The following is a 13,261-nucleotide window of genomic DNA, read 5'->3' as shown; positions in this document are numbered from 1 at the left end:
AAGAGTGAGGTCCTTTTCTATGGTTAGGCAGTGATTCCTAGGTTGTTTCCACACTGGGAACTTCACTGCCCCGGCTCCTGTGAGGGAACACAAATATCAGGCGGAGGAGGTGCACCAGGTCAAATGCTCCCCCACGCGGCAGCAGAAAGAGGTGGGGCAACCTGCCCTGGCTCAAACTCCAGCCTGCAGCCCAGCACAGAACATGAGAGAGAGGGAGCTGAATTGGATAGCCTGGCCTAGCCCAGTCTCATCAGATCACAGAAGGTAAGCAGAGTCAGTCCTGGTCAGAGGAAGGCAATGGCAAACTGCCTTTGAATATCTCTTACCTTGAAAGCCCCATGGGGACACCATATGTCACTTGCAACTTAATGGTGCACATGTATATATGTGTGTGTAGAGGGGGTGTCAACAATTATTAAAACATGAATTTATATAAATGTGTAGTAATGAATATCTTTGAAAAAATATTTTTCAATTTGGCACCCACTGAGAGAGGTGCCCTGTGGGGGGCATAAGGAGACAGGCAGTCCTGCAGATATGTGGGACCCAGCCCATGGATGGCCTTAAAAGTTAACACCAAAACTTTGAACCTGATCTGGGCTGCAGCTGGCAACCAATGCAGCTGCCTCAGCACAGGCTGGATATGGGCCTGTGCTAGCTCTTCCTGTGAGCACCAGCTGCAAATTCCGGGTCAGGGACAAGAGTAGGCCTGCACAGAGTGAGTTGCAGAAGTCCGGTCTGAACTAGGCTTTTGTGATTCCGCACCTGCGTGGTTGCGCCCACTGTCACACGGCTGCCGGCACCGCCTCCCCCCCCCCCGCAGCGCGGCGCTGGCTGTGCCCAGAGGGAACGGCTGCTTCGGCGGCCGAATCTCACAAGCCTAGTCTGAACTAGGTGACCATTGCATGGGTGACTGTAGCCAAGCAATCCAATGACAAGATAGGGCACTACTAGCCTTGCTTGGTGCAGTTCGAAAAATGCTATGTGGGTTACTCCTGTGACCTGGGCCTCAGTTAATAATGAGGCAACCAGGATCACACCCAAATTTCTGGCCAAGGGTGAGGTGTTCGGCTGCACCCCAGCCAGCATGAGCAGATGCACTTCCTCATGTGTCACCTTCCTGCCCAGCCACAGGGCAGGTTGAGTTTCAGGCGACTCTGCTCTAACCATCCAGCTATGGCTTTCAAACAACTGGCAAATGTATCTGGTGTGTGTGTGTGGGGAAGAGTCTGGTCAGCCAACCATCAGGAGATAGAGCTGTGTGTCTTCCACATATCAGCGACAGCCCAGTCCATAATACTTTGTCTCCGTTTTCGTCTTCACCGGACATTGTTCTTTAAAACAGTATCCCGTTTAGCAACGTGTGAGCAGGCTTCCTTGAAAATGCCTTCCGCCCATTTCATTTCTTTAAATAGGTGCTATCATCCTCTTGGCCACTATTTACTCTGAAGTCTGCTTTCATAATGGCAAACAGAACTATTCTGAAAAAGCTGCTTACGGACTGTTTATTTTCATGCCAATTTCTGCATTTAACTACCCTCTCCAACTTATCTAGAAATAGTAGTTGGGGTAGTAAGAATTTCCTGCTAAAAATATTCCTAGTTTTCTTGATAGAACTTCAGTTCCCAGGAAAGATGGTAAATGTTATACCAGTTTTTATGTCTGTGGGGTAGCGATGCCCTTCTGTATTTTTATGTAAAAAATAATTCATGTATATCAAGCATAAAATAATAAAAATAAAAATATAAGAGCCTATCTGATGGGGAAAGAAATATATAAACATTTAGTCCATTAAACAGATTCTGAACTGTAAAGTGCGACAACCAGCATTTTTTCTGCAATAATTCTACTCATCTGCAAATTTCAAATATACTTTCAAATAATAGAAGACCCTGCTTCCACAGTAGAGCTGCATCCACTCATGGTGTAATTTCATTTTATCATTGCACTATAGCCATCTGTACACCGCCCGTGGCGCCGCGGGCGCCATCTGTACACCGCCCGTGGCGCCGCGGGCGCCACGGACTAAATAAAACAGTAAGGGGTTCTGGGGCGGGATGTGTCCGTGATGAGGAAGGGTCCGGATTGGACCCTTCCTCATGACAGACAACCGGAGGGACCAAACGGCAGGCGCGAAGCGCCTGCCGATTGGTCCCTCCGATTCCCAGCCCCAGCAACTGCGAGCCGCGCTCAGCGCGGCTCGCAGTTGCTCCCGGCCTGACGTGGTGAGAGGCGCGAAGCGTCTCTCACCGCGTCAGGCCGGCCCCAAGGAAGCCCCCGCCGCAAACACAACACAAGACTCCAGCCGCCGAGAAGCTGCAGAAAAAAAAGAAACACCCCCGGAGGAGCCTTTCGCCGCTAGCGCGACGAGAGGCAGCAGAGAAAAAAACCCCTGTAGGAGCTCCAAGCCGCCGCGCCGACGAGAGGCAGCAGAAAAAAATTAACCCTGTAGGAGCCTTTCGCAGCTCCAAGCAGCAGAAAAAAAAACCCTGAAGGAGCCTTTCCCAGCTCCAAGCAGCAGAAAAAAAAAACCCTGTAGGAGCTCCAAGCCGGCACGCCCACGAGAGCTAGCAGAAAAAAAAAACCCTGCAGGAGCCTTTCACAGCTCCAAGCAGCAGAAAAAAAAACCCTGTAGGAGCCTTTCGCAGATCCAAGCAGCAGAAAAAAAAAACCCTGTAGGAGCCTTTCGCAGATCCAAGCAGCAGAAAAAAAAAACCCTGTAGGAGCCTTTCGCAGATCCAAGCAGCAGAAAACAAAACCCTGAAGGAGCCTTTCCCAGCTCCAAGCAGCAGGAAAAAAAACCCCTGTAGGAGCTCCAAGCCGGCACGCCCACGAGAGCTAGCAGAAAAAAAAAACCCTGCAGGAGCCTTTCACAGCTCCAAGCAGCAGACAAAAAAACCCTGTAGGAGCCTTTCGCAGATCCAAGCAGCAGAAAACAAAACCCTGAAGGAGCCTTTCCCAGCTCCAAGCAGCAGGAAAAAAAACCCCTGTAGGAGCTCCAAGCCGGCACGCCCACGAGAGCTAGCAGAAAAAAAAAACCCTGCAGGAGCCTTTCACAGCTCCAAGCAGCAGACAAAAAAACCCTGTAGGAGCCTTTCGCAGATCCAAGCAGCAGAAAACAAAACCCTGAAGGAGCCTTTCCCAGCTCCAAGCAGCAGGAAAAAAAACCCCTGTAGGAGCTCCAAGCCGGCACGCCCACGAGAGCTAGCAGAAAAAAAAAACCCTGCAGGAGCCTTTCACAGCTCCAAGCAGCAGAAAAAAAAACCCTGTAGGAGCCTTTCGCAGATCCAAGCAGCAGAAAACAAAACCCTGTAGGAGCCTTTCCCAGCTCCAAGCAGCAGAAAAAAAAAAACCCTGTAGGAGCCTTTCACAGCTCCACGCAGCAGAAAAAAAAAGCACCTCCTGGTGTCCCCTGGGTCCTAGCGCCCATTGCATTCCTGGTTGCAATGGGCTTTCTTGCTAGTTGTCCATAATTCGATTTTCCTCTGTGGATAAGAAACCCAGTTGCAAATTATTGCTAGTATGCAACAATATACAAATACCCAATTACATATGGATGCTGCCTTGGTCATTTTTCTGCTGCTTTATTATTCCTTCTAAAAATAAGTACAATATAACGGAAATAGTGATTCCATAAAGTATTCCATTCCCCACAAAAGTCTGGCTACACATCATGCCAGGCAAGATCTTTACCATATGTTTTCTCAGAAATGAGCATTTTAGCAATTATTTTGCCTCTCTTTGAAATGTTGCTTTTGTTCCTTTGTTTTACATCTAGCTTTCCTTACAGTTTCAAAAGGTGAGCCCTGCTAAAACAAAGCAGAGACTTGGGCACCATGTCAGTGCTGGAAGCACGACTGGGTTAGGGATGAGGAGAAAAATCTGAAAGTGACAGTACATCTGCTCTCAGAAGAGTGTGAGAGTTGTTACTCAGGGCCTTTACGCACGGGGATCTTTGTTGCAAATTGTTTGCGGAATGAAAAATCGCCATTTAAAATAGTGGAATTCATCGTTATGCATACCTGCCTTTGTAGTGGAATCAGTTGCGTTTTTTAGCGTTTCCCACAGGCTTCCGGTCTCGGCAGAAATCGCTAGAAAGGAAGCGCTATTGCCAAGCTCGTCCCGCCCCTGGCCGTCAAGCAGCCAATGGGCAGCCGTTAGCATGCTCCCAAACAGCCCCTTTCCCTTTAAGAAAGGTTTAAAAAAAAAACAGACCCATAGCAACGAATCTAGGTAGATTCGTTGCAACGGAGAGACCCATCCAGCTGCCTAATGTGAGCTGTCGTTTGATCGTATGATCGTTGCCACGCTGCCTCGAGTGATCGCTTCGCCGGAAGTTTGGAGGACAGGCTCAGGAGGAGGGACTTTGAAGAAACCGCAACAATGGTAACGCACAGGTCTTTATCGCTAGTGTTACAGATTGTTTGCAAGAGTGTAGCGCTTTCCGGAGGGTGAATCCACTTTTTGGGATTCCCCTGAAAGCGCTACAACGAAGCGCTTTTTGCTGATCGGTTTCAGGAGTGTTGCAGATTGTCTACGACGTCGTGCGTTAAGGCAAATCAATAGCGTTTCCAATTAGCAACCATTGTGCGATTTTGAAGCCGTGCAAAAAGCCCCTCAGAATACTCTTAATTTGGGGGAATGGCTATTTGATTGGGGCTAACTATCGATACCTGTCACCAATATTTACGAGGTAATTGTCTCCTTTTAGGAATCTGAGGCAGACACAAATCTTATTTTATTTATTTTTCAGTTTATTACCTGCCACTGCCAGACTAGCTGCAAGAAGAAAGTGGACGATCCCAAAAACACAACAAGGAAAAAAGAATCTGTACAATGGCTTAAACCTCAGAGAAGCTCATTAAGACCACGCAGACAATTACGTCCACCTGAGCGGTTTCAGGTGGATTTTCAAAGAGGGAGGCATCAAAATTGCAGGACATAGTATTTAATTTATCAGATAAGGCATTAACACCAGCTCATCATGTTTTAAGTTGGCAGAGTCCAGGTGGAAATAAAGTGATAACAGGCTGCCAGTCTAGCTGCAGAGACAACCCATCAACTGAAGATGTATAGACAGGAAAAAGATAGTTTTCAAGCTGTTGATGGCAAAAATTTTATTCAGACAATATAAACTGTTATAAGTAGAACAAGGTCCTAGCTACAACAGCCTCGTTTTAATTTTTACTTCATCAGTGAACTTATCAATATAGTGTAGTATTTATTTAAATTTGTTTTTACAAGGATGCTAACAAAGTTAGTCTTCAGCAAGCAACCTTATAATTTAAGACATATATCTTGGGTCTACTAATATCAAAGGTCCAACAAGGTAACCATCCTCTAGGGAATCTTATAAGTGAAGTAAAGAAAAAAAACACTAACATATATGCAAGTAACAGAGGAAATGGCTACATTTCAGGGGAAAGGGGGCATTAAGGGTATATAATTACCAATCTAGATGCGGGGAGTGCAGGATAATGGAGCAGAGCAACTCAAATAAGTAGTTACCCTGAATTTTGGGATGAAAGTTGCAAATGTTGGGTCCACAGGCACCATAGAACAGCTCATTGTGGAGTCGGTCACAAACTACCTCTTGCCATGTGTTGTGAACTTGCAGGAACATACCTTGGGTTTCTTGGGTGTGGGTAGGGGCATCCTCCTTCACATCCATGACATGGACAACCTCTGCCTCTTCTTGGGGGGAATTTGGAACACACACACCTGTTCTCCCTCTGGTGCCTGGGGAGGGGGTGGATGTCTCTGCCACTCTCCTGGGTGCCATGGTAGCTGAAGAGGCTGGGAGAAAGAGACAGTGTGTGTGTGTGTGGGGTGAAATCAGGGTCTCAGCTCCTGTTGCTCACAGTGGCATGTGTGCTGGAAACTTGGATCTGCTGTGGGGTAGCCTGCAATTTAGGAGCTCACATCTGGAAAAGGCTATGGGGCTGGCTGTCAGCCTACACCCTACCTTTACAACCTTGAGCAGCAGTTCAATGGCACTGGTATCTTTAATGACAACCTCTCTGCTCCCAAGTGTGCAAAGTAAGAAAGAGAGGGGGAATTAGGTATGCCCCTTGGGGTTGGAGCCTCTGGGGTAGAACCTTGCTCCTGGATGAACACACCATAAGGGCTCTGTGAGACCCCCCCCCCAAGGTGGCAATCCCCCCCCCAGAAGTCCACCCCCAGGTAGTCTATGTGTAGGTATGTTGCTCTACACCAACACAAGTCTTCTTGTCTAGGGGCACAGCAGTAGTCTCCCTTGAAGAAGAAGAAGACTAAGAAGTCGACAATGACGATGACCAAACTGCTGTCAAATGCAGGATAGTTTGGGGGGAAGGGGGGAATCTAAACATGGCACAAAGTAGTCTAAGTGGCACACGGGGGAACTCACATAGGTGTCTCCATTGATCCCTTGAAGGGTGTCTTGCTGCCTCCCAAATCTCCATCATCTTAGAATGGGAGTCCTGCCATTCTCTGAGGATGCCCTGCCACGTCTCCAGGCTGTTTAAAAAGCCCAGCTTTAGCACCTTGAATTTGGTGCGGCATTGCTCCCACATTTGCAGGAACCTCCTCTCAGCTAGCTTCCTAGCCACCACCACATATGCATGTCTGGTGTGCATATGAGTGCTGGCCATTAGACATGGGAGGGTCCTGGAATGCAGGACCACATCCAGAAGAGCCTCTATTACTGCCTTCTGCCAGAAGGCTCCTCTACATGGCCCTGGCATGCTGGCAAATGACAATTTTACAGGAGAGCAATGTATAAACGTCACTCCTGAGATTTAAAAAAATGGGCCAATAGTGCAGCAGTAAAAACATGAATGCCAGCCAAAAGGAACATTGGCAATGGCTGTGACCGCCCCTTCCAGCCCACGATCCACCCTCCCTTCTCCTCCGAAGAAGTTATGTAAAACCAGAGAATCACAAACGTTTCACAAGCAATGCCAACTTTTTTTTTGTATAGAAAACATATGGTTGTATGATCATCTCCCCAGATGCTGCCTATACAGGAATGTGGTGATGGCATCTCTAACCCTCTGTCCCTCACTATAAATCCTCCTTTTCACCTGATCAGTGATAGGCAGCTTATCATCCACAACCCTAGAGTCCCGCTCTTCCCGGTGCACAGGAATTTCATGCCCCTTCTCGCATATGTTGTGGAGAATCACACATGCTATGACAATGGGGGTCACATTGTTCAGGTGCACATAAAGCCTTGCAACAAGGTAGCTCCAGCATCCATTGAGTCTCCCAAAGGCATGCTCTACCGCATTTCTTGGCCAGGAATGCCTCAAGTTATAACAGCTCTGCTTGTTGGTGTATGGTGTAGGTAGGTGGTCATGAGCTACTTCCTCAGAGGGTATGCACTATCACCCAAGATCAGAGCTGGCACCAGGGCAGAGTCTGCACTTACTTTTTTATTCCATTGTCAATCCTGTTGAATTCAGATCGCTTTGAACTCAATTCTTCCTCCCCCCCCCCCATTGAAACAGGAAAGTCTTCTGCACATGGTTAGGGAGGCTCAGAAGGTGGGGGGGGCTCTTTCTTTTCTTGAAGCCTCTTTCTTTTCTTGAAGGGGGGGGGAGAGGAGCCAGGCAAGGAGCCTCTTTCTTTCCATGGAGGGGAGGGGGAGGGGATCGAAAAAGGCAGAGGAGGGAGGAAAAATCCAGGACCGAGAGAAGTTGAGAGAAATTAGGGGCTTCTCCTTTAAGGCAAGCGTGTCACATGACTAGGTGTGGCCTATCAGAGGTTCGCTACCACGGAGCTTTCTTTTCCAAATGGATATTGAGGATTTTCAGCACTCTGAAATATGGCACAATAAAGGTAGAGTCACTCCGAATCAATCCTTCTTGCTGCAGAAGGAAAATTAAAATCGCCCCAAATCCAATCTGTATAGAGGGCAGGGATTGAATCGATCTGGGGCTGGAATAAAAGCTTTGTGCAATTTACACCCTGGATTCTGCGAATGGTGATCATTGGGTTTCCAAGGACAAGGACCCCAGTATCCATGGCCGTGCACAGGTGGGACTCCAGGAAGATGAAGGCATCATGTCTCCTGCCACTCCAGCCCACCTCGGCATCTTTGAGCCATCCACTATGGTTGACAGGAGCACAGAGCAGAAGTTCTTTCTGTTTCTAAACTCCCGGACACTCCTGGTTGGGGCTCTTATTGGGATGTGGCAACTGTCCACAGTGCCAATAAAGTGGGGGAGTCCCAGCTAGCCATACCCATTCACGTTCTAAAGGGGAGACACAAACAAAGCAAACCCTTTGACAAAAGCAACCTCGTGCCCCAAACCATACTGGTCTTCCCCACATGTGCCCGGGGGGGGGGGGGGCATAGCAATGCATGTGTATTACTGCATGTCTTTTTTGAAAAAAAAAATTACAATCACGGCTTGACCCCAGCCTACCTACCTTGCTAATGTCTTCTCACAGGCATACCACCTTGCTGTAGAGCTCTGCCTCCATTATGAAGCCATTTGCTGTCACTCCAGGTGGCCAGGACAAAGTTCTGACACCAGTAGGTGGTTCTCCTGTCCACCAACATCTGCTTGGGGAAGCACACCTTTGTGACAATGAACCACCTTCACCTTGCTGCTCTCTGAAACCTTAGCGAGATCCTAATGGACTGGCTGCGCCGGGCACACCGGGAGATGGGTCTGCGAGGAGTCCGCTAGCACCTTAGCAGGATTATTCTCCAGTAGAAAAGAGCAATGTCCTCTCTGATCCAAGCTAGGGTGGCACAAAGTAGTTGCATGATGGATGCCGCCTGACCCAGCATGGCAATCTGGAGATTCTCCACTGTAAATGTGCTCCTGAAATGGCCACTCTCCAGAAACAAAGGAAAATGGCCGAAAGGTGTGCTGCTTGGCGGACTTATACTGGTAACATGGGTGTGTGTTTTGGGCAGGGATTTGCACTCAACATAATGTCAAACAGCAAAACAAAAAAGGAATGTTTATCCATGAGGCTGAACAAAGCAGTGCTTCAATGTTCCCGTATTGATGCATTGCAATGTGTAAGTACCCTTTTTAAAAATAAATTTGATTTTGGAGCTCAGGGGAACTTTAAAGACCCCCAAACTTCCACTGAGAGGGGATTGGTTGCCACCAGTGACTGACAGGCTGAGGATCGGTAAGTAAAGATCGCGTTGCTCTCTCTTCTGCCTTCTCCCCAGCTCGTGAGGAGGGGAAAAGACATGATGTGGCAGCTGAAAAAAGCAGGATGGCTTTACTTTATAGAGGGGCAAAACCACAAAATTTACTATCCCACAATTGTGGGCAAGAGACCATGCGTGTTTTAGCCCTCTGTGCAGAAACTATCTAAGTTTCCCTATGACTTTTTATGCACTGGGAACTTCACTGCTGCAGCTCCTGTGCAGGAGCACAAATCAGGGGTGGATGAGGTGCACCAGGCCAAATGCTCCCCCATGCAGGTGCAGGAAGAAGTGGGGCAACCTGCCATGACTAAAACTCCAGCCTACAGCCCGCCATGAAACATCCAGTGCATAAACGGTCTATGGGAAGTATCCTTGCAAACTTTGGCAGAGATCTCAAAGTTAGCCCCCTTTCACTAAAGTCTCAGATTAAAAACCACCATCAGTGATTTTTAGCTCTTTAATCCAGCTTTCCTCAGGGCCCTGAAAATGGAGCTCTTCCACCAGGCTTATGGTTGAGACCAGGGTGAAGAGAAGATCTAGGTGCCTCCCCAAATGAGGAATATCCCACCATATGCCGTCAGTGAAGATTATCCTCTCCTTGATTCCCCAGCGAGGCGGGTGGGTTGATTGCTACCGGTTGTTGTTGGGTAGCTTATTTTAACTGTTGGTTTTAAGGGAAATAGGGGTATTTTATTTTGTAACAAGCCACGAGCCAGCTTTGCCAGGAGGAAATAAATATAAATATAAATATAAATATAAATATAAATATAAATATAAATATAAATATAAATATAAATATAAATATAAATATAAATATAAATATAAATATAAATATAAATATAAAGCTGGTTTTGATTGACAGGCTTTCTGAAAGAACTTTTGACTGTTCTAGTCTCTGTCATAGACATGCCTTCTTCAAATTCCATACTTTATAGTATTCCACATCTGACTGGCTTGCGTACAACCTCCCTCAAAAGCCTTGGCAAAACCGGGCCTGCAAGGACAGCCCCATGTAGAGGATGTTGGAGTAATCCAACCATGAAGTTACAAAATCATAGATCAGCATGGGATGAGAGAGCTGGAAATCAGATGCTGTTGATACAAGGCCAACATACCAACCTGCTTATCAAACTGCAAGGCATGATAGGTTAGTAAGGTTCATAAAGATTGTGGTCTGGGTTGATCCTCAAAATGGTTTTTCTAATAGCATAAACTGTTGGAATATGCAAGATCCATAGTGTACATGATCAACAGTATATGAAGAATACCTTGTAGGAGAGCATCAGGGGCCATGTATACTTCCATTCCTCTATTCCTCTATCCCCGGCTCTGCCCACCCGATATAAATCTGGGGCAATGGTACCCCCCAGGGGGAACTACACATATGCCTGTGTATATTCAAGTTCCTGGTCTATATACTATCACAGTAAACTAATTAAAGATGATTCCGTGTTGCTTATTATTTGTTGACATGAATAAAAAGCCAAAAGCCAAAACAGGGTCTAGATATGCACAATAACTATATATAGCAGTATACCTACAACAAAACAATACAATTACTCATTATTGCTGTCCTAAAAATTAATATTCATATGAACTTATTATATAAATATTTTAGGTACCACCTACTAGTTTGTAAAGCAGTAATTCACTACGTTCTTCAAATGTTTTTACTAATATTCTTCATGTATTTCTAAGATAAAATATGTAATATACTAGAAGTTAAGCCCGCTGTATCCAAAATACAGCAGGCACTAGCGGGCAGTGGGTGGGTGCGGGAGGCCCCCCCCAGCCTCCCCCCACCCCGGCCCTGCCCACCCCCTCCTCCCAAGCTCTCAGCTTCAGTGTGGGGCTCAGAGCAGGCCCGCCCCGTCTGGGACACGCTCTTGGCCTGCGCTGAAGCCTGGCCCAGCCGCCCCCCTCCCCAGCAAGTCTGGAACGGGCCAAGAGGACAATTGGAAGCCGCATGCTGCACGTCTCCCAATTCTCCCCTTGGCCCTGGACTGACATTCGGAGGGGCCAAACATGAACCGCTGCACGGCTCCTGATTAGCCCTTTCAAGTTTTTGTCCCAGACTCGCCCCACCACTTTCTCCACCCACAATGCCCTTACTGCTTTATTTTTACAGATATTTAGTGTTTCTTGACCTTATCAAAGCCCTGTTAATTACTCCTGTTGGGTATCCATGTTGTATTAATTGTTGGGACAGACACTTTCTGGCTTTTCTGAATTCACCTTCTCCAGCATTCTCTTATTTCTAAAAGGCTGCCATATGGAGGGTGGAGCACATGTTTTCTCTCTTGCCAATGGGATGAAATTAATTCAAAAGAAATTCCATCTAAACATCCAAAAAAAAGATCCTGACAGTTAGAGTGGTTTCTCAGTGGAACAGGCTTCCTCAGAAGGTGGTGGGTTCTCCATCTTTGGAAATATTTAAACAGAAGCTGGATAGCCATCTGACAGAGAGGCTGATTCTGTGAAGGCTCAAGGGGGTGGTAGGTTACAGTGGATGAGCGATTGGGATGTGAATGTCCTGCATAGTGCAGGGGGTTGGACTAGATGACCCAGGAGATCCCTTCCAGCGCTATTATTGTATGAAATCAGATACATTAGAAAGATTAGTTGGAGCAGCACCTAACAGATCTTTCCTTGACACCCAACAAGCATTTTGATTTTATACATAAATGCAGTCCTCATAATAATTTGACCTGAGGAAGACTCCTCGGAATAGAAACACATCTGGTCCACTCTGTTGGTCTGTATCATGTGAGTTATAAATCTGTTGTTTTTAAATTATGATGACCATGTTTTTAATATGTTGAAATAGCGTGCTTTATTTAATAAATATTTGTAAAAAAAAAGATACAATTATTTTTGCCGCCCAACCTTTGGGTTCCTAATGTATTTGTGGAGCCACCATTTCCATTAGGCCCCCAAAAGTACATTGCAGTCGCTTGAGGGTGCTCCTTAAAATGGGTTTTCTAATACTTTTTATAATAGTTTAAACAGTTGGAAAATGCAAGATCAACAGTATATGAAGAATACCCTGTAGGGGAACATCAGGGGTCATGTATACTTAGCCTATTCAGATATGGGGACCTTCCTGCTACTCTGCTCCTGTGTCCTGATTGGCTCAATTAGAGACTTCTTGCTCCATTGAGCACACTTTCTTCCTGATTCCCTCTACAGAAATTAATCAATTGGGACTCTCTCTCTCTCCCCCCCCCCCCATTACAAAGTTGTTTCTCTCCTCAAAGAAGCTATTTATTCTTTAAGCAGCTAGTGCTTTTGCATAGTTAAACTCTGCCAACAAAAATTGAGTGGAAGTGCTCTTCCATTAAAGGGGTCAGCCCTCGTTTCTGATAATTAAATGGTACCTGGGACAGAAAGCTTGCAATTAATTCTCTATACTGAAATCATTCATTCATTCATTCAAAAAAAAAAGCTTGCATTTGAACTTCTGAAAACAATAGTATGCAAATCCTACAGCAGCAATTCCCAACATCCCTGTTGGGAATAATTCATGTCTCTTGAAAGGAAGCTAAATATTACCCTTATAGTGGCTGCAGAAAACTGATCTTTTATGCCACTGAAGTTTTGCAGAAGGCTCGGAGGGGAACGGCTCTGTCCCTCTTCCTAGTTTTCGGAAAGCAACACAGGCCCACCCAAGGATCCACGGCTACCCTGGATGGAAATCTCAGATGGGGCCGACAGAGGGAAGCCACCTTTTCCTGAACAGGGCCACTAGTCCATTTCACTGCTAAGAAGTCTGATGAGCTTCAGTTTTCATTCTTGCCCTTTGGGGCCAAAATCCCAGCCAGAAGATTTCAGCAGCAGGAGCAGCGGCTGCAATATCTGATGAGAGTGAACTTCTGTCACCCCAAAGGTAAGAGCCCTTTGCTGAAGTTTACAGTCATGGGCAGATATAGACCATGTCAAGCCTAAAGAATTAGAATCTTCCAGGCAAACATGAAATATTCCATTCAGGAAGACTTGTAACTGTAACCACTTCTCTGCATTTTCCTTTCTGTAACTTCTACAATATTTGTTTATGTAAAAGATAAGCTGCAGAATGTTCCCAACAAGACCCCTACCCTTGAA

The sequence above is a fragment of the Paroedura picta genome, chromosome 2, assembly GCF_049243985.1.
Source record: "Paroedura picta isolate Pp20150507F chromosome 2, Ppicta_v3.0, whole genome shotgun sequence".
Taxonomy (NCBI): Eukaryota; Metazoa; Chordata; class Lepidosauria; order Squamata; family Gekkonidae; genus Paroedura; species Paroedura picta.
This window is presented reverse-complemented; position numbering follows the sequence as displayed.